Source organism: Sorex fumeus, unplaced genomic scaffold (genome assembly GCF_029834395.1).
Source record: "Sorex fumeus unplaced genomic scaffold, SorFum_2.1 ptg000048l, whole genome shotgun sequence".
Lineage (NCBI taxonomy): Eukaryota > Metazoa > Chordata > Mammalia > Eulipotyphla > Soricidae > Sorex > Sorex fumeus.
Genome location: NW_026606105.1, coordinates 16,318,171 through 16,345,000, shown reverse-complemented (window position 1 = coordinate 16,345,000; position 26,830 = coordinate 16,318,171). Strand labels below are relative to the sequence as shown.

The 26,830-nt window shown below is 43.8% G+C and overlaps 1 pseudogene; it reads left to right on the top strand.

Annotated features, from left to right (window-relative positions):
* The window catches only part of LOC130032425 (serine/arginine-rich splicing factor 12-like), an 86,909-nt pseudogene extending 60,657 nt beyond the window's left edge, over positions 1-26,252 (top strand).
* Positions 26,253-26,830: the final 578 nt, after the last annotated feature.

The window sequence follows — 26,830 nt, the reverse complement described above, 5'->3', positions numbered from 1 at the left end:
AGTTTGGAGATGTAGAGTTTGGCACTCACAACCATGCACTACAGAAAATTCAGTTTTTTATTCATTTTTTAATTATTTTTTTTATTAGTGAAACACCATGTGGTACAGTTGTAGACTTACAATTTTTTGTGCTTGGGTTTCAGTTATACAATGATTGAGCACCCATCCCTCCACCAGTGCCCATTCTCCACCTCCAGTGCTCCCAGTATCCCTCCCCCCACCCCCTCCCACCCCCGCATCACACCCCACCCCTGTGGCAGGGCATTTCCTTTTGTTTTCTCTCTCCTTTTGGGTGCTCTGGTTTGCAAAAGAGGCATTGAGTGGCAATCGTGTTTGGTCTATAGTCTACTTTCAGCATGGCTCTACTTTCATCTCCCTTCCTGGAAGGATCCTCCCAACACCCTTTATTTGGTGCTCCCTTCTCTATCTGAGCTGCCTTTTCCCTTAGCATGTGCAGCTGGCCTCCAAGCCATGGAGTGAACCTCGTGGTACTTATCTTGGCTATTCTTGCATCTAACCCCATCAAAAAATGGGGTGATAAAATGAACAGAAACTTTTCCAAAGAAGAAATTCGAATGGCTAAAAGACACATGAGAAAATGCTCTACATTACTAATCATCAGGGAGATGCAGATCAAAACAACAATGAGATATCATCTCACACCACAGAGACCGGCCCACATCCAAAAGAATGAAAATCCAGTTTTTTAACTGACCACTCCAGCTGGAGTTAAATTTTTTACTGCTGAATTTCTATGGCAGTAGAGGTGGTTAGTGGGTGTGATTGCCAGGGCTTCGGGAAGTACCAGGAAGTGGTGGGAGGTAGCCCATCCTGATTCCAAGAAGGCACGGAGCTTTCAGACACAGGGACCTGAACAACTGAGGTTTCAAACAGGTAAAGTTCTACTTCTACTGTGAGGCTCAGTACTCCTGAGGTGATGGTGGCAACTCTAGATAAATTTAATATTTCTATCTACTATGTCAAGGGTTACTTAAAGTGTAGCCTGATGTGACAATTAGGTCAACGTGGTGAAGTGAAGGGAGTCTTGAGCCTCTTCAGTCTTCTCATCCTGCCTAGGGCTGGGCTGGGAGCAATCCCATTTTCCAGAGTGTCATTTAGATACTGAGGACAGGGTCTGGTAAGGGGTATCAGATCTCAGTATTTGATGTTCCAAAATCCATTTTTGAGCAGTGGAGACATTCCGAGTTACTGGTTAGGCTGGTCTGTCTTTAGGAGCCCCTGAAGGTGCTCTCTCTCACCCTCCCCCCACCCTCAAAATTTCAGAAGAGATTGCCTAGCTCTAAGTAGCCCAAAGGCATGAAGAACACAGCTTTTGAAATGTAAACCCTGGAGAGAAAATGCAAAGACCACATCCCTTTGAGATGCAAAGCCTGGGCTCTGAGGAGAAACTGAGGCATCACCCAGATACAGAAATCCAAGGCCTTGCCAGAAAAAGGTGGGCGCCTCAGAAAATGAGAAGCTACGGAAGAGTCCATGAGATTATGAAGAGACCATCAACCCTGCAGATGAACTTGAATGTATGCAAAACCCTAGGCAAAGCCCTTTCGGAGTAATTGTGTAAAAAACGCCTCCCCCTGCAGACCACTGGGCTCACTCTTCAAGTCTGTATTCTCTATTGAAGATATATCTTGCTTGTCTCCGTTTTTGCTTGCCTGACCTTCCACGCTGGAGAAGCCCGTTTCTCTCTCTTGAACATATTCTCTATTTCCTACCACTTTTAAGTGTTCATTCCTCCCACCCCCCAACCCTGCGCGAAAGCTCTGTAGTTTTGGTTCATTTGGGGGCCATACCTGTCTATGCTCATGTGCTCAGGGATCAGTTCTGGCAGTGCTCAGGGATCCATATGGGGTGCCAGCACCTTGCCCGCTGTACTCTCTGGCTCCTATGCTCTCCAGTTCTACCATTAGTTTCATGACAGATCTATACTCTGCAGTATTTGTCAGAGTCTTCTGTCTTCTTTCTACAGACTTCTCTGATCACAAGGTGTTAGAACTACTCTGCGAATGGAAAAAGGCTTTAGACTGCTCTCCAATAGCTTATTCTAATACCACTGGCAAGGAAGTTGACTCGATATTATGCCTGTAATACCCGAACTGCCCAGAACATAATAGAGTCTCCAGGAGGGTCACATAATTTTAGAATGACATATATTCATATATATGGTAAGAAGTTTAGACCTGTCCCTTATGTGACAATGTTTACCATGAAGTTTCAACCTATCAAATGGGACCGATCTGCATGTATTTCTCTTTCTAGAAGGTCAGAGGACAGTTATTACAGGATACCATAAAAAATCTAAAGCTTCCCATATTAATTTTCCTTTTAAACAATTAAGATTTTATTTTCTTAGAATTTTGATTTCTGGGAAGTTGTCACAGATATTAAATATTTCAACACATAGATTATTAAAAAAAAGTATTTAACTGCCCATTTAGACAAATGACAAAGGTTTCTAAAGGAACATTAAAAACCCTCCATACTGCAAATAAAATTTAGCTATTTTATGAAGACTATATTTACTTAATGACCTGATGTATATAAAACTGATTTGAAATAGTTATTTTAAAAATATACATGTTCAGTTATTATCAAGACTAATTAAACAATTTATATTCTAAAATGCTGACCAGGCTTATGAATTCTATTATCCTTTAGTAAGGGAAAGTTTCAATTTTATTTACTCAAGTACACTGCAAATTTTAAAACTTAATTTAAAAATCCTTATAACAGTTTATTAGATTATATTCAACTTGACCGCATTTTAAGTTACTTATTCTAAAATCCATTCCTCATAAATCTTTTACACGTTTCTTTCACATTCACATTAGTCCTATACTTTTTCTTCATTTCATGTCATAAACCTCTAGTCTGCCACTATAACAGAATCCTTTATCCCCCTCATTAAAGAAGTCTTCATCGTGTTTCCTACTTTAAGAACACATTTATCATATTTTATAGGTGTAAACTATGAGTCTTAAAAGTAAATTAAGCCAAATAATATTTTAGTAAAATGGCTACTCAATAAATTTCCATTATTAAACTTAAAATCAAACTTTAATTTCCCAAAAGATTTGGAAAAAGGAGTCCTCTTGATAGCAGTACTGTGCTTTCAACTTCACCATAGAGGTTATCTTCCTGGAAATAATCTTTCCTTTCTTGTTTTCTGTGGCTTTTGGGGTCACACCTGGCGATGCTCAGGGGTTACTCCTGGCTCTGCAATCAGGAATTGCTCCTGACGGTGCTTGGGGGACCAGAGGGGATGCTAGGGATCAAACCTGGGTCAGCCGCCTGCAAGGCAAATGCTCTACCCTATGTACTATGACTTTGGTCCAAAATAATCTCTCCTTTTCTCTAGCTCATTAAGTAGTTCTAAAAATGTTGATTGACCAAAACGATTAGCAACTAAATATTGCAGGAGAGTTCTATCATTGTTTAATTTCTTACCTCTTAAGCAAGTTTACCTGACATGGATTTCTGGGAAGACACAGAACAAGTTTTCCCAAAAACCTTGTAATGTCAAGATACTGTCCTTGCTAAGATTACATGAGCTCTGATTAATAAATACCAGTCAGATAGATTCGTACACCCAACTGTATACTTGGAAGACAAGCATGCTTTAAACGACACCATACCATTTTTTAAAAATTTATTTATTTATTTATTGAATCACTGTGGGAAAAGTTACAAATCTTTCAGGTTTAGGTTTTGGTCATGCAAATATCAAACACATTTCCCTTTACCAATACTTATTTTTCACCACGAAGAACCCCAATAAACCCCCACCCCCACCCCTCCCAATGCCTGTGAGGCAGATGAATTCTAGTTAACACTCTATCTACTTTTGATTAGATTCATTGTTTTGATAAAAGATGCACCATTATTATTTAGAATTTACCCCCCAAATCAGACCTGCTGAAAAAGCATTGTGAAATGATTTGCTTTCTACAGCTGGGTTCAAGAATTAAATGATGCGGCCATGCGGTTTTGGATTTCTGCTATTTTACTTATTAACCCTGGAAGTATTTCTACTGAGAGTCAGATAATTAAGAGATTGGTTTCTGTGCTCTGGAGCCATAGCTGTGCCGGAGAGCTGCTCGTGGGGGGCAACTGGTGACCTCGGTAGGGCGTGAAGGACGCGTCGGAACGTCCTCCTTCCCATGAGGTTTTAGTCGCCCCATCACCACCGGCTCATACCTGGCTCTCCACTAGGCTCCCATGCGGCTGCCATCTTTCTTTCCAGAGGGGAGAAGGCGGAGGGGAACAACACCCTTTCCCCTCCGGGCAGACATGACACAATACCATTTTTAAACAACTTTTTATTTACCAAAAATTACTTCACATCATAAGCATGCTGAATCAAATTATTTTAATGAATCTGTCCAAGAGCAAAATAAAAGTGGGCATATGTACAAACATATATCCAAACACAAAAGAAGTTTCTTAGTTTTCATTAAAATTTCAAATAGGGTTGGAGGGACAGTAAAGCAGGTAAGTGCTGGCCATGAGGCCCAAGGGTTTGATACCCAAGACCACATAAGGTCTTCCAAACTCGCCAGGAATAATCCTTTGGTACAGAAACAGGAGTAATCCCTGAGCACTGCCAGATGAAGGCCAGAAAAAAAATTAACATATGTACTATCTTAAAAGAAAACACTTGACCCCCCCAGCGCCATCTTTACAACACACAGCAACAGAGAAGAAAGGCCGCTGGAAGGCTCCACAGCTCCCGGAGAATGCTCCAGGTCCCAAACAGAGCTGAGATCACCGGGAAGTCCCAGACGGGGTAGGTGCCGCATCCCGCCTTCTCCAGATGGAACCCTGGTGACCATGAGCCTCTACAAGCATAGCTCAGGCATGTGGGAACCAGGACTTTTACTCCAAACCGTGCAGCCACTTATGCGGCCGCGCGACATCTCCTTATATACAAAGTGATCAATGGGAAGTAAATCATCCAACGTTTCTCCCTGAAAATCAGGATTAACTCTTTTATAAACCACAACACCCAATAGAAGAGAGAGAACAAAAGGGAATGCCCTCTGTGAGGCAGGGTGGGATGGGGGGGATGGGGGGTGGGAGGGATACTGGGATCCATGGTGGTGGGAAATGGGCACTGGTGGAGGGATGAGTATTCAAAATAAATAAATAAATAAAAATTTAAAAAAATAGAAAACACTTGAGTAACCAGTGTTTATAAAAATACAAGAACTTGGGGCCAGAGTGATAGTACAGTGAGTGGGGTGCTTGCCTTGCCTGTGGTCAACCAGGGTTCAATCCCCGGCATCCCATATGATCCCCTATACACCACCAGGAGTAATTCCTGAGTGCAGAGCCAGGGGTAACTCCTGAGCACTGCCTGGTGTAACCCCAATAAGAAAAAAAAATCTGAAAATACAAGAACTAAGCACTTGCTTTGAGTTAATTTCAAATAGTCCTATGCCTTTGATGCATGAGGTTTTTTAAAATTTCTAAAACCACACCTTCATTTACGAGACAGCCACATTCCTAACAGAATTTGGGTAATGACCTCTATGATAATTCCTACCAGCATTTATTTTTGAGATTAAGCAATGAAGACCAGTTCCTGTCAACGGGAGGGGGGGGAAATTACTTAATTCAATCTATTAAGTTTCCTTTCATGAAAGTCAGAAAGAAGTGGATCTCAGGCCAAAGCGGACAGAGGAGACAGCTTGAGCTCACACCTCCTTCTTCCCCTGCTCCTAGACCCCAAGAAGCCCATTTCCTTTTATCTTTAGATTCACCACTTTAAATTGAGTGTCCACGTAGTGCCCACTGCATATTTAAATTGTGTAGTTTTTTGCTTTGTTTGGGGGCCTCACTTGGTAGAGCTTTGGGATCTAGATGTGGCCTGGGATCGAACACGGGTCGACTGCCTGCAGGGCAAGCACCTTACTCCCTCTGGAATACTAGTTCTCCGGCCTGCTCTTTGGTTTCCAAGCTTTCTAATTGACAGAGCCCAGGTGACAAAACCACAAGAGGTAATGAGGCACGCGTGGAGTAAAAAAGCAGTCCCAAACCTTGCATTCACAAAGACACGCCTCCTGCAAATCTCAGTGTTCACACAGCACACAAACGAAAGAGGGCAAAGCAAAGACTACTGGACAGTAAGGGATAGACAAAGAAGCAGAAGATAAGGCACTCGGTAGTAAAGGGCCCAGATGTCCTAAATTACGGGATAAACTCACGGGGCATGAGAAATAATTCAGCTTTCCTAGCCATGTGACTTTTAGGTCCCCTCCAATTGCTAACTCGTTTTCATACAGCCCATTGCTCTGGTGTCCAGCAATGGGGCAGCCTGCCCTGTATGAGAAAATGGCTTTTGGGAGAAGATTCCATACAATTTTTCCAAACTGTCTTGGCCTGGTGTTCTCCACACACATAAAAGTTAATCTGGGTATTTTGACAGAGAAAAAGCCTTGGACTCCTTCCTATTCATATTCTTATTGAGATCTTAGGGTTCCCCTGTAGCTGCTTCTATTTTGGGGGGATGGGGTTGGGTTTGGTTTGGGGACCACACCTGGCAGTGCTCAGGGGTTACCCCTGGCTCTGTGCTCAGGAACTACTCCTGATGGTGCTTGGTGGATCACTTGGGGTGCCGGAGATACAGGACTACTCAACCAGGAGATTGTCCTTAAGGGTCAGACTTCCGTGGAAGGACAGCATGAGGACAACTGTTCATTTCTTAGGCTTTGGGGGCAGGATAGAGCAAGAACAATTCTCTCTGCCTGGGTACGTTTGCTAGTGGTGACAGGCTGAGAAAGAGCTGTATGTGTGTGTCTGGGGTGAGTGTGTGAGGGTGTGTATGAATGTGTGTGTATGTGTAAGAGTGTGTATGTGTGAGGGTCTGAGTGAGCATGTGTGGGTCTGTATGAGTGTATGAGTGTGTGGGTGTGTGTGTATATGTGAAGGTGTGATTGTGTGTAAGCATGTGTGGGTGTGTATGAGTGTAAGGGTGTGAGTGTGTGTGATTGAGCATGGGTGTGTATGAGGGTGTGCGTGTGAGTGAGCATGTGTGGGTGTGTATGAGTGTGCATGTGTGTGAGGGTGTGAGTGTGTGTGGGTGAGCATGTGTGGGTGTGTATAAATCTGTATGAATGTGAGTGTGTGTGATGGTGTGTGTGTGAGAATGTGTGGGCGTATATGAGTGTGTGTGTGTTTGTATCCGGATGCCTCCCAAGCAACGTGCAGGAAGCACAGGGCGACTATCAGGACACTTAGCTCAGTCTGTGTTGCTTAATACAGCAGATCTGGGGACCCCAGAGCTACTCTGAGGTGCTGAGGAAAACTTGGTGTAGATGGACAGTCGCCAAGTTTGTGCTCCAGCCCTATGAACCCTCTCCCACTCCCTCAAGAGAGCTGCAGGGCCGGAGAGATAGTACAGCATGCAGGGTGTTTGCCTTGCATCAGTCTGACCTGGGTTTGATCCCCCTCACCCCATACGTGTGTTTGGGAGAACATATGGTACCAGATACCAAAACCCAGGCATTCCACGTGCTAAGCATGTGTTCAGCCTGTTGTGCTATGTCTCGAGCCCAATATCTCCACTTTTGTTGGGCCCCCCCGCTACACCAGCAAGCTCACCCTTCTGCACTATGGCTTCGTGTTAACAAAATTTACCCTCATGGTCCTGTTCCTACAGAAGTTCCTATTCTCTGGGACTAGTGGGAAGGACTTTAAGGCAGATGCTCAATGTGTAACTTCCTCCTCTAAATCTGGTGAAGTGCCTCAGAATCTGTCTTGTGAATCACTGAGCCTGTGGGTAGCTGAGCTTTCCCTCTGGGCTAAAAAGGTGATTATAACAAAAAAGTGCATCCTGAGCTCAACAGACCTAAATAGTCCATGGAATCCAGGCATGCAACTCCGGGTACCCTGTGTCCCCCTCATGTGAGCCTTCCTGTTCCTGCTTCCTTCTGATTTTCGTCCCTGTGCCCCTGAGTAGTGGCGTTGATATTCTGGCTGGGACTTGTGGCTGTTGCTGGAAGGAGGAGTGGTCTGAAGGACCACGAGCCCACCTGTACTGTAAGCCTCTCTTTTTTATAGCTTCCTCTTTGGTGTTGGTTCCATTCAGAATGATTATTGCAGATTTGTGCCATCTGCTTCATTTTGGGGAGGAAACTTTCATCAGCTGAAACGTTTTTATGTTCCTGTTATAGACAGGCTTTGTCTGGGAAGTTACCAGACATTTCTCATTCATTTGGGGGAAAAAAAATTTTTTTTCTTGGAACGGTTCACCATGGGGAAGGATTTTAGAGCGTTGCTGTATGTCACTAGTACACGGCGCCAGGGTGCCCTCTACTGTTCATCTGTGAAACTGTCGTTTCTTTTCTCTTTTTCTTTTGGTTTTGGGGGCACACCCAGCAGTGGCTCAGGACTCTGTGTTCAGGAGGGATCGGTCTCCTGAAGCCGCAGACCTGGGGTACCACTGCTTCTGAAGCCAACTAGCTGCGGAGAGGAACTCCTGGGGACCCCCTAACCGAATGCATGGGGACCCCGATGTCTCAGGGTTAAACCCACACCTTTGGCTGTGGAGAGTCTGACTCAAAGGGGGTGAACGAATGCTTTGCAGGTGGAAATCTCAGATTAGACCCTTGGCGCCTTACAGTTCCCCAAACAAAACGTCAGCAAGTAATAAAGCCAACACCTTCCAGTACTCTGCCACAGCTTCTCGTGCATACTCTTGAGTGCAGCCATAAGAACAAATTCAGACAGACTCGGTGCAGGGAGAGACCTGGGTGAAGGAGAAAAAGAGAAACTAGAGTGATGGTGCCACCTACTGGAAAACTTGAGAGTTGCCAACTAATATAAAATAAACTCGAGTTTTCCAGGAGCCTGGCTGGTTGATGTAAAAAGACGTAAAAGTCCTTGTCCTGCCATAAGAGGGCGCAAGGGAGCAGAGCAGGTTACTAATAGAAAAAGCAGTCATCTGAAAACATCACTGTTGAACAGAATCCTCTTACCTGGAAACTAGCAAAAAGAGATCTAAAAAAATTTCAGCCACACCTGGCAGTGCTCAGGGCTTTTTCCTGGCTCTGGGCTCATTCGTAGCAGAGCGCAGGGATATGCTGTTGGGGATCAAGACTGGGTCAACCATGTGCAAGGCAAGTACCCTATCAATGGTACTTCTCTCTGGCCCCCAACTAGGAAAATTTAAAGAGACACCTGCTATTTCAAGTGAAAAGGCAGCAACAGCAAACTACCAGGAACAAGTAAAATCAATGAGATATGCCATCAAAAACTTAATTTGAAAATTTTCCAAACTCGATGGAATTTTGTGATCTGACTGATAAAAATTCAAAATAGTTATTTCAAAGAAACATAACAAACTATAAAAAAAATCAGGATCATGGGTTGGAGAGATAGTACAGTGGGTAGCGCACTTGATTTGTATGCAGCCAACCTGGGTTTGTTCCCCAGTACACAATGGTCCCCTGAACACCTTCAGGAGTGATACTTGAGCATAGAGCTAGGAGTAATCCCTAAGCATCACTGGGTATGGCCCCAAAACAAACAAATTGATTCTGTCACTGTCACTCTCCTCCCGTTGTTCATCAATTTGCTCGAGCGGGCCCAGTAACGTCTCCATTGTGACAATTGTTACTGTGTTTGGCATATCGAATACGTCACGGGTAGCTTGCCAGGCTTTGCCGTGCGGGTGAGATACTCTCGGTAGCTTTTCTGGGCTCTCCGAGAGGGGAGGAGGAATCGAACTCAGGTCGGCCATGTTGGCCGCTTGCAAGGCAAACGCCCTACCTGCTGTAAACATCGTTAACATTATTTTTTTCCTAGGAACTGGAACTGAAGATTTTGTCTACAGATACGAGCATACCTGGGGTGAGATGAGGGCAATCTCAGGACACAGGTGAAAGGACACGAGCTCCCTGTGATGGGTGTGGTGCTGGAATGATGTATGCATGAAAGGTGTGATTAACAGTAAACTCTTCACTGTAATAAAAATGATTCAAAATCAATGATTATTTCCCCCCCTAAACATGTAGAACCTGAAAAAGCATGAGATTCTAGAGGTGAAGAAATCAATGGATAAAATAAAAGGGATGACCTGGGTTGGATCCCAGCAACCCATATGGCCCCCTGAGCACTGCCAGAACTAAGTTTTTAGTGCAGACCCAGGAGTAACCCCTGAGCATTTCTGGGTGTGGCCCCAAAACAAACACATAAACAAAAAAAAAAGGCAGTAAAGAAATATGAAGGGAATACAGAAGGAGTCAGAGGAGAGGAATTTTGAACTAGCTCAGTTCCAGGCAAACGAAGAGGGCTGGGGAAGACGGTTCAAAGGACTGGAAAGCACACTGTGCAGGGAGAGGCCTGGGTATGACCCACTGGCTTCCCTAACTGCAGGGAGTGGCTCCGAGGGCGTGCCCTTTCCCTGAAACAAAGGCACACAAAGAACACAAAATGAAAAGAGGCTGAAGAGAGCCTACATGATCTCTGAGATGCCACGAAAGAATAAATATTAGACAAATAGATATTTTAGAAGGAAAAGAGAGAGAGAGGGGAGCATAAAATTCACTTTTGAAAAGGTTGAGAGGTTTTAAACCTTGGAAAAGAATTGGGCATTCAACGCAAAGGCACTGTCCACAAACACTGTCCTCCCATTGTTCATCCATTTGCTCGAGCGGGCCCAGTAACGTCTCCATTGTGAGACTTCTTGTTACTGTGTTTGGCATATTGAATACTCTCGGTAGTTTGCCAGGCTCTCCGCAAAGGCATATAAAAATAATACTCTTGATCACTGATCATCAGGGAGATGCAAATCAAAATGACGAGATATCATCACATGTCAGTGAGACTGGCACGCACCACAAAGAACAAAAGCAACCCGTGTTGGGGATGTGGGGAAAAGGGGAATGCTGACTGATCCAACCTTTTGGGAAAACAAGATGGATAATGCTAAAGAACTAAGAATTGAGTTCTCATAATTCCACTTCTTGGCAGCTAACCCAAGGATCATTGCAGCACTACTCGAAACAGTCAAAATCTGGACACAATCCAAGTAACAAGAAGAGAAAACTGGGTAAAGAAAATGTGATACATATACACAATGGAATGCTAGAATACTACTAGCCAGAAGAAAAGATGAAGGAATCTGTTGATGGATCTGGAGGTTATCATACTGAGTGAAATGAATCAGAAAGAGGAACAGACACAGAATGATCTACTCATGTGAGGGATATAAACAAACACAGTAGGGTAGAACAAATGCTCAAAGACAACAGAGACTGAGAACTGGTCTCCAGAAGGAAGCTGACCATGGTGGGGTTGGAGGCAGGGGGAGAGGGCATAGGACTGGTGACACTGGGACAGTAGTGGAGGGGAGTGGACACACTGGTGAAGGATGTGTTGCTCAAATATTTTGTGCATAAAACACGACCATTAAAGGGATTAAAAATCACGGTGCTAACACAGAAGTATGTGAAAGATTAAAAAAAAAAACTGGTCATCCCAATACATGGTTCTGGGCTAAGGCAGAATACGGAATGCAGAGGAATGTTGGCCTTGCAAAGGTAAGGCCTTTACACATGGGACTGGGGGGATCAGGAAAGAGAACAGCAGCTAGGGCGTGTGTTCACTGTGTGCCCAACCTGGCTTCAGTCCCTGGCACCACATGGCCTCCTGAGACTGCCAGGTGTCGTGCAGGAGAGATCCGCTCCTGAGCACCACTGGGGGCAGCCCCTGGTGGTCCCTGGCTCTTCAGATGCCAAGCATCACTGCATCCTCAGGTACCTGCATTGGACTACTGGCCCAGTTGGCTAGGAATCACACAGCTTTGAAGCACCACCTCCCCCAAAGCCAAACATGGAACTAATGGATTAACTGATTGTTTCAAGGCAAGAAGATCTGCCTAGTGAAACAAGCCAGATGGATGGTGATTTCATTTTTATGTGGTCTAGAGAGAAAACAAACAGATTAACTAAAATGAAACAAACAAAAAAATGTGTTCTGTAAGACCAATTGCTGATTACCAGAAGGGAAGGGGAAGGGGAAAACTGGCAAAAAGGGGATATACTTACTTTTTAAAAAACATTTATCAGGTTTTATTCTGCAATTGTTACCTATGCTCTCAGCACAATTGCTGTCTCTTAATACCATGTATTAATTTTAAGCTTTATGCTAATTAGTTTTTATATATTTAAGCTTTTATGCTAATTATTGTTTTATATGTTTTACTGAATCACTGTGAGATAGTTACACTACGCAAAAACTACTTATTCACTTTTAATTATTCAGATCTGAATTTTATGCTATCATGCATCATGACTTCAGTAAAAATGGCTCAGGGGCATTATCTAACTAAAAGAAGCCAAAGTAAGAAAAAGTTACCATAGATCTTGCTTATATTTGGGATCTAAAAAGAAATGTTATCATTAGCTTCAAAGTTGCTACAAAAGTAGAAATTATTACTCCGAGACATGATAAAGTTAAACTGGTAATCTTATTGAAATAAAAAAAATTAATATATTATTGAACCTGGCTCGGCCAGGCCGGCCGCGTGCAAGGCAAACTCCCTGCCGCTGAGTTCGATTCCTCTGCCCCTCTCGGAGAGCCCAGCAAGCTACCGAGAGTATCTCACCTGCACGGCAAAGCCTGGCAAGCTACCCGTGACTGACGTATTCAATATACCAAATACAGTAACAACAAGTCTCACAATGGAGACGTTACTGGGTCCGGTCGAGCAAATCGATGAACAACGGGAGGACAGTGACAGTGACAATATATTATGCACTTAAACTTACACATGTCAAGTCTGTTACAGTTTTATGAAATCAGCATTTTATGTGTAAAGTGTAATTAATGTTGCAAGGCCAACATTCCTCTGCATTCCGCATTCTTGAGTAGGGGTCTGGAGCGATAGGTAGGGTGTTTGCCTTGTACACGGCCGACCTGGGTTCGATTCCTAGAAACCCATATGATCCCCTGAGTACCTCCAGGAGTAATTCCTGAGTGCAAAGCCAGGAGGGAGTAACCCCTGTGCTTCGCCGGGTGTGACCAGTATAATTATTGAAACAAACTCCAGTATTTTCCAGGTTAAGAAATAAAATAATTTCAAGACCTAAGACCTCCAATGATCTAACTTTGAGTTAATAATATCCATGCCTGGGCCAGAGAGACAGTACAGCAATAGGGCGTTTTCTTGCATATGGCTGACCTGGGTTTGATCCCCAGCACTCCTTACTATCCCTTGAGCTGCCAGGAGTGATTCTTGAGTACAGAGTCAGGAGTAAGTCCTGAGCATTGCCAGGCGTGATCCCAAAACCAAACCACCACCAACAATAACAGGAAAAATAATAATATAGTATCTGCTTTAATTCTTGCCATCAAGGCATGTATATTTATTTAATTTGGGTTTATTTGGATTCATATAAATGGATCTTTCCAAAACTATGACATCTTTAACGTCTTTCTATGTTTATACATTGGATATGTATTTATTTTGATATTCTACTATATCTCTGCTGCTCCCAGCTTAGGTTTTTATAAAGTTTCTATGCATTGTCCAACACAACCTATGGGATAAAACTACTATGTCACAGGTCAATTCTCGGTCATCTTTAGTAGATGTCAAATTGTTTGCAAAAATGGTGGCAAAATGTGCTCCTCACAGGAGTCCCAGCTGTTCCCTGTGTTGCCCAAATCTGGGTAACACATCTAAAAGTTTGGGTATTTCTTATTGTTTGCCAATCTGGCAGATATATGATGGACTCATTCCACTTTTGCTTTGATTACTAATGCAGAGGGCCATCTTTACGTACGTGTTTGACTGTTTCTTTAGTTAAGACAGTCACTGTATCCTTGTTGCCCCAGTATAATTATCAAAACAAACTGCTTCATTCTTTAACAGATCTCAGTTGGCACAGGAAGTCCCACACACCATACTCTTAATCGAGTTCCTCTGCCAATGTGGCAGTTTGCTCTTGTTCTTTTAGCCTTAGGATGTTGCTACAACAAACCCAGCCATGTTAACACAACTGCAACCATGTTATCTAAAGTGCAATAAAATTTATCATGTGGAGTAGTCAGAAGGAGAGGGACTGACATACAATTTACTCTCATATGTGGGTCAGAAAAAAAGCAGAAAGAAAAACACAAGTTCAAAGGCAACAGAAACTTGAGCACTGATCTTTAACTGAAAGCCTACCATGGCTAGGGGGCTGAGGAAGAGTGAAAAAGATGCGGTAGGGAGGCACTGGGACAATGGTGGAGGGAAGCAGACACATTTGGGGAGATCGTGGTGCTAGAACATTGGATGCAAGATCCTTACAATTAATAGGATTTTAAATAATGGTGCATAAAATAGACTTTTTTAAATTTTGGATTTGATTTTAAAAAATGAGGATATTACTCATGTGTTCATATGGTCTCGAGGGAAGAAGAAAAATGTGGGTTGAGTGAAAGGATGGAGTAAAAAGTAAATGAGAAAAGAGCAAGGCTCGTTAACCGTGCTTACTCAGCCTGACTCAAGCTGACCGGTCCCCAAACAATGTGAAGTGGAGCCATCCCGTCGCTACAGGCAGATGGACTTGATCAATATAATCCTGCAGTTAAAGAGGAAGAATTTGTTTACCTATTCCTCAGAAATGAGTCAGGTCACAGTCAGAAAGCTGGTGATAGAGTATACTGAAACTAGCTCCCTTTCTTCCTGGAGGCAATAATTCTCTTAAGAACTGACATGTGGGGAGGGGAAACAGAAGAGTGAGTAAGGGGATTTGCCTTGCCCAGCTTGATCCCCAGCACCCCAGAAGGCCCCCCAGATTCCAACTTCAGTGATCCCTGAGCACAGAACCAGGAATAAGCCCTGAACACAGGTGACTGTGGTCCCATATCAACAAGAACTGACATGTGACCAACTCTTGAAACTGTCTTTTCTTCCCTTGAGGAAGGGTGCTTTATAAGGTTCTAATCTCTTTCCTCAAAGGAGCCCCACAACTGTACCTCATGGTGTTTCACTAATAAAAATTTAAAAAAAAACTGTAAAAAAGAAAGTAACCTTACCTTCCTCCCGAGCTATATATCAAAAACAGTGGAAGCCCACCTGGTCCCAGAGCCTTCTAAAATTGTAGGGGGGTGGGCAGAGTTGCTCCCCTGAAGCCCTGGCAGTTACCACCAGTGCCTATTTTCTCCCTAACGAAAGCCAATGGAGCTGTGGGCATGCATTTGCGCTGGGAGCCAAGTGCCAAGTTATTTTCTTGCTCAACAGTCTGCTGCCCCGGTTTCAAATTCTAACTCCCGGGACATTCCAAGAACATCCCATTTTCTAGTCAACTGAACTCAAATTCTCTCTTCACCAGTTGGATCAATACTAACTGCTCCTACTTAAAAACTTCCTTCTAGCTATTTTTCTAAACTGACCAAACCTCGAATGAGAAGGGGAAAAAAAATTCCCACCTTTGGAAAGAAAAAAATCAGAAGGCGGTGGGGGGGTGTTTGAGTTCTGTCCCGTGAGTTGTAAGGACTACTGGAAAAGGAACTATATTCCGCACCCAAGGCAAGTATCGAAGTGTTTTCCCTGCAGACGGGCTTCTAATGAGAGAATCCTCACTGCTTGCCACCACTCTCCTACGGCTCCACCCAACATTTCAAACTGTGATCATTATAATCAGAGCTCCTAGGAGCAAGGGCATCCGCGAGCCCATCTGCAGCCTTGGAGACCCACTGGTGTGTTCTGAAGCCACACAGCTGGGCCGGGCCAATGTGGCAGCCCCAGGCTACGTGTGGCTAATTCTGTTTAGTGACATTAAACCTCAAGTTCAGCTGCTCAGCCTCACTAGCAATAATTCAAGGGCTCAGAAGCCACATGTGGCTGGTGTGTTTCCATGTATGTTCCCACAGCTGCCCAAAGGTGCTGCTTCTTTAAATGACAGATGGCAGGACCCTTCCCCCCACCAAGAGTTTGGGGATCTGCCTCGTGCCTTGATTTCAAAGAGGAGCCCATTAGCTCACTCCGTGCCTATCACTCATTCCAGGAGCTGTGGGGCCTCTAGTTTGTCTCTAACTGCCCATTTCTGCAGGAATCTGGGCAGTGATTTTTCCAGAGCAAGATGACAAGAAAACCCGTTGCTGGGGATTTTGCTTGCAGTCCCCAGGTCACTTAGCTCTCTTCTGTCCCCAGCCTCATAGGACACCTAGACACTGATGCTTCCAGGTGAGCCCTGGGGCCATTCCTCCACACCCATTTGCCTCTTTCATGTTTCCCTCTTTGTTTCTCCTGGCAAACATCTTTCCCCCACCTCCCCCTTGGCTGCTGTCTTTTGTCTGGATTAGCGCTGGCTGCTGCATTTATGTACTTAACAGAGCCGAAAGAAAAACTGCCACTTCGGAAGAAAGAAGAGAGGCAGTCAATGTACAGGGTAGAACAAGATTAGGCAGGACCAAAAGGCAAGAGCAGGATGCCTCTAACAAAGCCAGCTCCATTACAGCCCTCATTGTTCACTCCGCTGGAATTTACTGGCTGTCAGCGCACTGTGGGTGTAGAGTGAGTCCCCTGGAAGAATGCTGGCCTTCATTCTTCCCTGCTGTCATCCCATCATCCCCCCCTCTTACCCCCGGCAAAGCTGCAGGTCATCTTGAAAACGTAAGAAGGAACAAACGGGGTCCACTGATGAATTATTTCACTTGGATGCAAGTACAGAGCCATCATTTCCATTCACAAATTTTGACATTAGGTAAACATGTTTCACATAAAAACGAGAGCAAAAAGGGGCTGGAGCAATAGCGCAGTGGGTAGGGCATTTGCCTTGCACTTGGCCAACCAGGGTTCGATTCCCAGCAACCCATATGGTCCCCCAAGCACTGCCAGGAGTAATTCCTGAGTGCAGAGCCAGGAATAACCCCTGAGCATTGCCGGGTGTGATCCAAAAAGCAAAAAAAAAAAAAAAAAAAAAGGAGAGCAAAAAGCAACAAGTACATGGAATGATCAATTCTTAGTCACTATGTAAGAGCCTATAGGGTGTGTGTGTGAGAGCAGAAAGAGAAGAGTGAGGAAAGGAGAGAGGGAGGGAGGGAGGGAGGGAGGGAGGGAGAGAACATGCTGCCATTTCATTTACAGCATTTTTTGTTTTCATAACACTGATGAGAAAAAAAGCCCCCTGCCCATGATGAATAACATGGTCCTTCTTGAGGGCCTTTTTTGGTTAGGTTTCACTTAATGTCACTATTTGCAAGCATCTCTGGATTGTTAAATTAAAATATACTGTATTTAAGAACTGGCTTAATGTGATTACGAATTCACAGACGGGTTGGCAATTCGTGGCTGTGATATGTGCCAGGCAGGTGGGCTGCAATGTCTGGTGGTGCTGGTTGTAGAGCACTTGAGTCCCATGTCAGAACTTCTTCCTCTTCAGGGGACCCATGCTTTTTAGGGAAAGTTTGCTTTCTGTGGCAGGGTAGAGTCTCATCCTTGTGTTCCCACAAAGTTGAATTATTTATGTGTTCCTCTCATCTGAAAAATACCTTTGCAGCAATGTGGGTGTTGGATCAAACAACCGGGCACTGTAGCCTCGTCAAGTTGGCATAAAAATCAGTCATCACAGTCATACACTTGCCCTGTATGCTGGTGATCCTGGTTCAATTCCGAGTATCACCTGTGGTCCCCAGCAACTCCCAGAAGGGACCACAGAGCCAGGCATAAACCCTAGGCATCTCAAGATCTGGCCCACCTCCTCTGCCCCACACCCAAACTAGCCATTTCCAAGGTCTTCTGTAACAAAGCACCCTGGGCCAGGTGGTTTAAACTACAAATGTTATTTTCCACAGTATACAAGGTTGGAGGTCCTAGATCAAGGTGAAAGCAGGGAGGCTGCTTTGTCCTGAGGCCTTCCTTTATCTGTAGATGGTGGCCTGTACATGTTTCTGCCGAAGTCATTTGGTTTTTTTGGTGTTGATTCCTTAGCTCTCTGATGTTCTGGGACATAATATTAATTTTTTTAAAAAAATATTTCTCTTCTAGTTGTCTACACAAAGCAACGTCACAAAGTTTTGCAGCCTGCTGCTTTACTGTACTTGATGTTCTCAAAGATTGTAGTTGGAGTCTTTTGATGGAATCTGTGCACATATTTTTCCAGCATATTTTTATGTTGACTTGTTTTATTTTTGGTTTGTTTTTAAACTGAAGTATAATTGACATTGCATATGAGTTCCACATGGGTAATGTGTATATACTGAAGTGACTGACAATAATATATGCTGCAAAATAATCTCAAGAACTATGGTTAACATCCATCTTCTTTGCTTCTTGCTAAAGTAGACTATAGACCAAACATGACTGCCACTCAATGCCTCTTTTGCAAACCACAACACCCAAAAGGAGAGAGAGAACAAAAGGGAATACCCTGCCACAGAGGCAGGGTGCGATGGGGGGATGGGGGATGGGGGTGGGAGGGATACTGGGACCTGTGATGGTCGAAAATGGGCACTGGTGGAGGGATGGGTGTTTGATCATTGCACAATTGAAACCCTAGCACAAAAATTAGTAAATCTACAACTGTACCTCATGGTGTTTCACTAACAAAAATTTAAAAAAAAATGCAGATGATGGAGAATGGGGACTGGTGGAGGGATGGGTACTCGATCATTGTATAACTGAAACCCAAGCACAAAAATTTGTAAGTCTACAACTGTACCTCATGGTGTTTCACTAATAAAAAATTTTTTAAAAAATCCATCTTCTATTCTTACCTAAAAGTTTATCCTCACATCTCCATTAACCATGCCATGTGACATTCCCAGGATTTATTTTGTAAGTGGAAATTTACAAATTACCTCTTGACTCTAATCTATGCCCCCACCTCTACTCTGGCAAAGACCAGTCTCTTCTCAGTGTCTATAAACTTGATTTCAAATGGTTTCTTTTAAAGCAAATGTACATTTTTAAGGCGCTCTCAGTCATATCGTTAAAATTATTTTATTTTGGGGGGGCCACACCTGGTAATGCTCAGGGGTTACTCCTGGTTCTGTACTCAACAATTACTTCTGGTGGTGCTCAGGGTCCATATGGGGTGCTGGGGACTGAACCTATGCCAGCCACATGCAAAGCAAGTGTTCTACCCACTGTACTCTTTGGCCCCTGAAAGAATTATTTTATCAAACTATTAGTCCTGATTGCTTATTTACTGTCTTTTTAGTGAACTTGTCATTGCTTTCTAGCAGCTCAGAATTTCAGAATTAGAGCTGCCATGTGTGTATAGGATCCTTTATGCCCGTCCCCAAATTCCAGTGCTAACCATCCCCCCCAGCGGCCCATCTGCCCTCCTTCCATCACCTTCTCCTTTCCCCTTGGGTAACCACTATTGTCTCCAAGTCTAGGAGTTAGCTTTGCTGTTTTGCCGGTTTGTTTGCTTTATTTATACTCCACAGTTGAATGGAACCATTCTGGATTGTTTTTCACTTCCTTTTATAGTTCACTGAGTATATTTCACCTCAAGCTCCATTCACTTTGTCCCCAAAATGCACGATTTTGCCTCTCAAACATCTCTTTAAAGACGCTACAGATAAATGTTAGGTATTGCCTTCCTTGGTACGATTTATTTCATGGAGCCCAAGCCCCAGGGGGTTAGCCACTCTGGTGCAGGAGACAAGGCTTCCTTCTCTCTTATGGCTAATGTTCCCGTGTATAAACGTGCTCCACAATTCCATGACCCATCCGGCTATTTGTAGACAGTTAAGAGTTGTTTCCATAACGTGGCTATTCTAAATAATTCTGCAATGAACAGAGAAGTGCATTTGAGCTAGTGTTTGTTTTCTCAGGATAAGTACCTAGATGTGGCAACCCCAGACTATGGTGGTAGTTGGGACTATTTTTAACTTTTCATAAAACCCATTTTCCACAGCTGCTTCCGTGTGCATTCCTACAGAGTCTGTGAGGCTCTTTTTGTCTTGTTCTCATCACTTGCTTTCAATATGTCATTCTAACAGGTGTCAGGTGACATCTCATGGTGGGTTTGACGTGCATTTCTGGTTGTTGAGTACTTTTTCTTATACCTGTTAATTTGCATATCTTCTTTGGGGGGAAATGTGTATTCTTATCTTCTAATCATTTCTTTTTTTGTGGGTAGGAGGGAAACACCTGGAGATGCTCAAGGGTAACTCCTGGCTCTGTCCTCCAGAATCACTCCTGTTGGTGCTCAGGGAACTATTTGGGATGCTGGGAATTGAACCCAGGGGTCGACCACATGCAAGGCAAGTGCTGGACCACTGTGCAATATTTCTGCTCATTTCTCAGACTTTACTTTTACTGTTACATTGTGTAAGTTTCTTTTTCACTGGTATTAACCCCTTATCAGATAATTTGCAAATGCTTCCCCCATCCCCATTTTAGTTTTATCAATTTTCCTATTCGATGAAGTTTTAAACTGAATGCAGAGCTATTCATTTTTTAAAATTTGCCTTTTAATTGGGCTGGAGCGATAGTGGTAGGGTGTTTGTTTTGCACTCGGCTGACCTGGCCAACCTGAGTTTGATTCCTCCACCCCTCTCAGAGAGCCCGGCAAGCTACGGAGAGTATCTCGCCCGCACGGCAAAGCCTGGCAAGCCACTCATGACTGATGTATTCGATATGCCAAACACAGTAACAAGTCTCACAATGGGCCCGTTACTGGGCCCGCTCGAGCAAATCAATGAACAACAGGAGAATAGTGCTAGTGCGAGTGCCTTTTAATTAGAAAAGGTCACTGCAGGCATTTAGGAAATATGAGAAGGTACAAAGAAGCTATTAAAAATCAGCAATTTCACCATATATTTAGAAAATCAGTTTCCAGATCAGTACATTTAAGTATTTTCACTATGCACACATGGATATTTTCAGTAAAACTAGGGTTACAATTTTCTCTCATACATTATAGTGTGAAAAATATTTCCCCATTTCTTCTTTTTTGGATCTAAATAGTTATCACAATCACGATCATCCTGTTGTTCGTCGATTGTCTCGAGCAGGCACCAGTAACGTCTCCTTCTACCTAGCACTAAGATTTTAAAAGAGCCATTTCAATGCTCTTTCAGGATTAGGAGGATGAGACTCATCATTGTTACTGGTATTTGGCATATTGAGCACAACACGGGAAGTTTGCCAGACTGCCGTGCGGGCAGGATACTTTTTGTAGCCTGCCAGGTTCTCCAAAGGAAAGATAATAAGATGTCGCCCGGCCGCAAATGCGGCCGCGCACTTTCGGGAGCTGGGTTTTATAGTCTCTGCATCTTGGCCGTTGATGGGACCAACCTGGCGCTGTCAGCAGCTGGTGGGTGTGACGCCTACCTACTGGAAGATGGGCTGTCTGGGTAGAGAAGGCCCAGTCCCAATCCGAGTAGGCTTGGAGACCTCAGCCCTGGGACCCGCATGCCTGAGTTCCTCTGCCAGTTCTTTCATGCATGAGGCCCGTCCAGACGTGTGGAGAGTGGTCCTAGCATGGCTTGGCTAAATAGTTATACAACTCATTATTTTCTTGTATATGTGTTTTCTCACAATTTTTAGTGGTCAATATACTGTCTTGTGCAAGATCCAGGAGTACACTGATAAAAGTCATGAGTCTGGCTTTGATAAGCTTTTCCCATTTTACAGCATGCATGAGTATTTACCTTACTAAACGGGAGCTGACTTAACTAGAAGGTATTTCTTCCTTAGTGCTGAAACAGCAATGACAGCTGGCTCTCTAGCAGCCACCTTGAACCATGAAGTAACTCTAAAGACAGGAAACTGGGTCCCTCAACAAACTATGCAGATAGTTCAGGGTCCTTGACTCTGCATATCAGCATTTCTACTGTGGGAAATAAGATAAATTTCCTATTTGTTTAAGCCAGTTCGTATGAATTGTGACTCACAGAAAACTCATTTCTGAATAGGTAAAATGTTATATAGAACTTTCGAGTTTTGCTTTTTGAGCTACACCTGGTGTGTCCAGGGGCATACTCCTGGCTTTGTGCTCCAGACTGATCCTTGTTGGTGCTCAGGGGACCATATGCAGTGGTAGGGATTGAATGGTGCTGGCTATGTGGAAGGAAAATGACCTAACCTCTGCACTCTCTCCATCCTCCCTTCCACTTTAATATATTAACGATGCCTCACAATTTTGGGGGGACCTCTAAAGAGGTTCTCAGAGGACCTGGAGGCCACTCCCAGCAATACTCAGCCAAAGCTGCTCAGGCCCTGCACTGCTGGGGACCCATAGGGCCTTACCTGGTGATGCCTACGGGCCAACAAGGTTCTATACATGTATACATAGTTGGCAATTCTTTGGGGTTCAAACCAAGCCATATGCCTAAACTAGCTGCCTAGTTTCATGTCTCACTAAATTTTATCCATTCACTTATTGATGGACACCTAGGTTATCTCTAGTTTCTCACTGTCATATATATATAGAGAGATGCATCCCACCCCCTTTCACAGAACCTAATTCTGCCTAGGAGTGAAACCTTGCCACTTGGAACAACAAAAATGAGGTCTGTATGAGATGGATCTCAAGGGCATGTCAAGTGAAATAAGTTAGATCAAAAGACAAATAGTGCATGTTCTCACTAATATGTCCAAACTTATTTGGCTTAGTCTGGGGGCCACACCTGAAGGTGATCAGGAGTGATTCCTGGTGGTGCTTGGGGAAACATTTGCAGTGCAACAATGCAAGGTAAGTGCCTTAATGGCTGTACTCTCTGACTGATAATTGGGGCAGGCTCAAAAACACCGCCCCACTGTGGCACTGTTCTCCCATTGTTCATCGATTTGCTCGAGCGGGCCCAGTAACGTCTCCACTGTGAGACTTGTTGTTACTGTGTTTGACATATTGAATACATCACGAGTAGTTTGGCAGGCTTTGCCAAGCAGGCGAGATACTCTCTGTAGCTTGCAGAGCTCTCCGAGAGAGGCGGAGGAATCGAACCCGGGGTCGGTGGGTTGGCTGCATGCAAGGCAAACACCCTACCCACTGGGGAAACAAGGCAAAACAGTTGGGGGTTGCCAGAGGCAGAATGGTGAGGTGGGGTGAGATTAAAAGGGGATTAAAAAGACAACAACCTCCAATAATGTGATGGGGAAGTAGTGTATGCTTTGGCCATTCTGGCTAATATTGTGGATCTGGAAGCTGCTGAGAGTACACCTTGAAAAATCTGCAGACCTGTGGTGACATATGCCAGTTTCCCATGATATCTGTCCGTACTGACTCGTGCTGTACGTGAAACTAGTATATGTCAATTAAATCTCAATTTTTCAGAAGTGCTACAGCACATGTTCTAGTACAGACCCCTCAAATGTACATGTAAGATTCTCTAAGCATGGCATAGGTTTGTCTACAGGGTGAAGAGATGTGGAAAAGTGCTCGTGAGCAGCGGTGGCATAGAGATTTCATTCCTTAAACCCTGCCAACTCTGTAGTTTAGTTAGACTTAGTGACTTCTGCCATCTAAAGGGTGGAACTTCATAAATTGTATTTACACACTATATGTACATATATACTATGGAGTGTGTACATATATATGGCATATATAAATATATATGTCCTTCATCCTGATTCCAGCAACAACTTATGAACTTACGTGTAATTATTAATAGGGATTTTTCACATTTTAATTCAGGTATTTATATACCTCTGATTATAACAAACGCAATAAATTATTTAGGTCCTCAAAGCAGAGACCTAAAATTAAGTAAATCAGTCTAATTATCTTTGAATTTAAGAGCTATGTTCAACTCTGAGGACTTAGGGAAATAATAAAGATGTAGGATTATAAAAACTACGTCTGCTTTTGGCAGCAAGCATCAAAGAACTACATTAATAGTGACTTAAGAAAATGTGGTGGATACTGATGTCAATCTCCAAGAGTTCCCGGGTAGGTAACAAAGGCAGTAGGGTCATTCTTGACCCCACCCAGGATCCCATCATTTTTCATGGGATCACATCATGGTGTGAAGCCACACGCTGCATCAGCCATCTTGCAACCCTGAGGCAATAAGCATAATAGTAACCAACTGCCCATAAGCTAAGGATGACAGAAAAGGGGCAGCAGTGCCTACATGAGAAATAAAAGAGCTATCACATCAACACCCAGAAGACCAATTTTTTTAAGCACCACTGATTACACAAGGTACAATGCCACTTCATTATATCAGTCACATATTTTAGTGGAGGAAATATTTTCTATTATTCTATTATTCCACTTGACTTCTACACCTGCCACTCCAAAGGATTTGCTTACGTTCACAATTTGAAGATGTCAGATATGCTGAAGATGCTCGTTATAACCTCAACAGAAAATGGGTATGTGGCTGGCAGACTGAAATACAGTTGCACAAGGGGATTGCAAAACACCAGGCCAGATAAAATCAAAAAAATGTCATCCTTGTTTTCCGAGTTATCATAGAAGATCAAGAAGTCCCAGCCAGGGGAGAACTCGAAGTAGAAGCTCTTCGTGGGGAAGAAATAGGAGGCGGTCTGATAGTCTTACAGAGTGTTGGTACAAGCTGTTTTCTTACAGCCTGTCTAAGTCTCGCTCCAAATCGCTACCAAGGCGGTCTACCTCAGCAAAGCAGTCCAGAACTCCAAGGAGAAAATCTGGTTGTAGAAGGCATTCAAGTCCAATTCCTCACCAAAAAAAAAAAAAAAAGTCCAAGTCAATAGGGAAATCACAATCAAGGTCACCTCAAAAGCAGACTAGCTCAGGAACGAAATCAAGATCCCATGGAAGACATTCTCAAACTAGTAATATGTTAGATGAGAAAGATGAAGGTAGATACTGGCATAAGAACTCTGAAATAGGGATGTTATAAACAAACATCTTTTTCACAGCAACACCTAATATGATGAATGCTGGTAAATTACTTGAAATTTTCCACTATCCCACTTCCCCCAGGGAAAAAAGGAGAACACTGATTCATTTTTGCTTTATTAACACCCAGTAATATCTAGGTTTCACTTCTGTTAAATGTTTGAACTAGAGACTGAACTAGACACAAGCTATCCTTTGAATTTTCCAGCTATGTCTCATGCTATAGAAATGCTAAAGGTTTCATACATATATATTTATAGTGCATGGGAGTGTGGGAGACATACACATGGAGCTGAAAACTTTAAATCTGTCCTTTAATTCTTTTGTAAGACAAATCTCTTATTGTGTCTATTATTAACTAGCTTCATGGAAGTGTCTTTCCGAAGTCGTAGACACGGACATGCACTTTGCACTTACACTGTGTGGTAATCAACAAGGCGTGGTGCCTTCCCTAACCTGACTGTGAGTCACGGGAGTGCAGAGGATTCAACTGGAAGGCGGGTATCTTGAGTATGAACATGAGACAGGCGCTAGATTCCACAGAAATTAGACTTCACCATAAAAGTGGCATCTGGTTTTTGGAACTTGCAGAGAGAAGAAATAATTTGAAGGCACGCTTGGCTGAGAGCCCAGAGGTTCTCAACTCCTAGCCAGTAATTAATGAGTGCCATGCAGCAGGCTGGCCGGGGAAGTGGCTGCTCTCCTCTGCTTCTCAGGACACCTGGAATGAGCCTGCAGGTGCGTGAAACGCCCCACCTGGAGGACAGAGCGCTGGGGCGTGCCTCTGTGGTACTGAGTCCTGAACGGTCGCTGTGGTTGTCTTCCTTCCTCTGGGGTTGGTCAGGGATGTGATTCATCCCTCACCACTTCTGTGTCACTGAACAGGGGGTCTATCTCTTGTGTACACCTTACTTCGCTGGATTCTAAACTTGGCATAAGATAAAAAAAATCCAAACAAACCCACCCTTGACTGATGATTATGCTCTTGGACTGATGCCACAGTCGTCTGAAATAAGACAAACATGGGCCCGAGCAATAGCACAGCAGGTAGGGTGCTTGCTTTGCAGGCCGCTGACCCAGGTTCAATCCCCGGCATCCCATATGGTCCCCTGAGCACTGTCAGGTGCGATTTCTGAGTGCAAAGCCAGGAGTAGTAACCCCTGAGCATCACTGGATGTGGCTCAAAAAAAATAAATAAAACAAAGAAGACAAACAGCTCAACTGTACAGCCTATTGCAGGACAATCCAAGAATAAAATCTTCTGGAGACTCCTCTTTGCTGCTTTTAGAGTGGAACCACAAATTTGATGTGATCTTCGATTTTAGTAACTTTGCTCTTATGTTCTGTATAAAAGGTTTCCCATTTAACACGCAGCTCAAATATCTGCTACAGTGCACGTTTCTGGAGGCCTTAGGAGATCTGCCCAAGTCAGAGGAGTTCGGAGCTGACTGCTGACATTCTCAAGGGCTGTGCACACCGAGCTGCTCCGCCAAGCTGCATTTCCATTTCCTATTGTGAAAAACAGGGGCCAATAACCTACTTGCTTCGCGGAGAGGGTGGTGATGTCTAAGTAAGAGACTCCGCAGTGCTTCACACCAGACCTAGCAATGAATTATTAAAGCTCAAAAAGAGATAGGAACTTTCACAGCACTAGCTTTTCATTTCCATCAGGGCGGAAAATCCAAAATTAAAATGCAAATCAGCAGGACCTGGTGAGGCTTAATTCTCCCTCTTTCTCTTTAGGAATGCATGAATTATGTAATGCGAGGCACACAGAGATCCCAGAGGATTTCCCAGCTAGTGCTCAGGGGATGGGAGGAGGCGGTATTCACTCCTGGCATCCTTCGGGCGTTCAGATCAAGTTGCTGCCTTGCCATTTTCCCAGCCTCCCAAACTCTCCTTGGTTTGTCTGTACTTGCCAAGGTTTAGCCATTTCCTTAGAAAAGCCGCCAGCAACGATACAGGAATGATTCTTAAGGGAAGAGATCTTCCTCCTTCCAGGGCCCCTGAAGTCAGCCCTCTAACCATCTTTG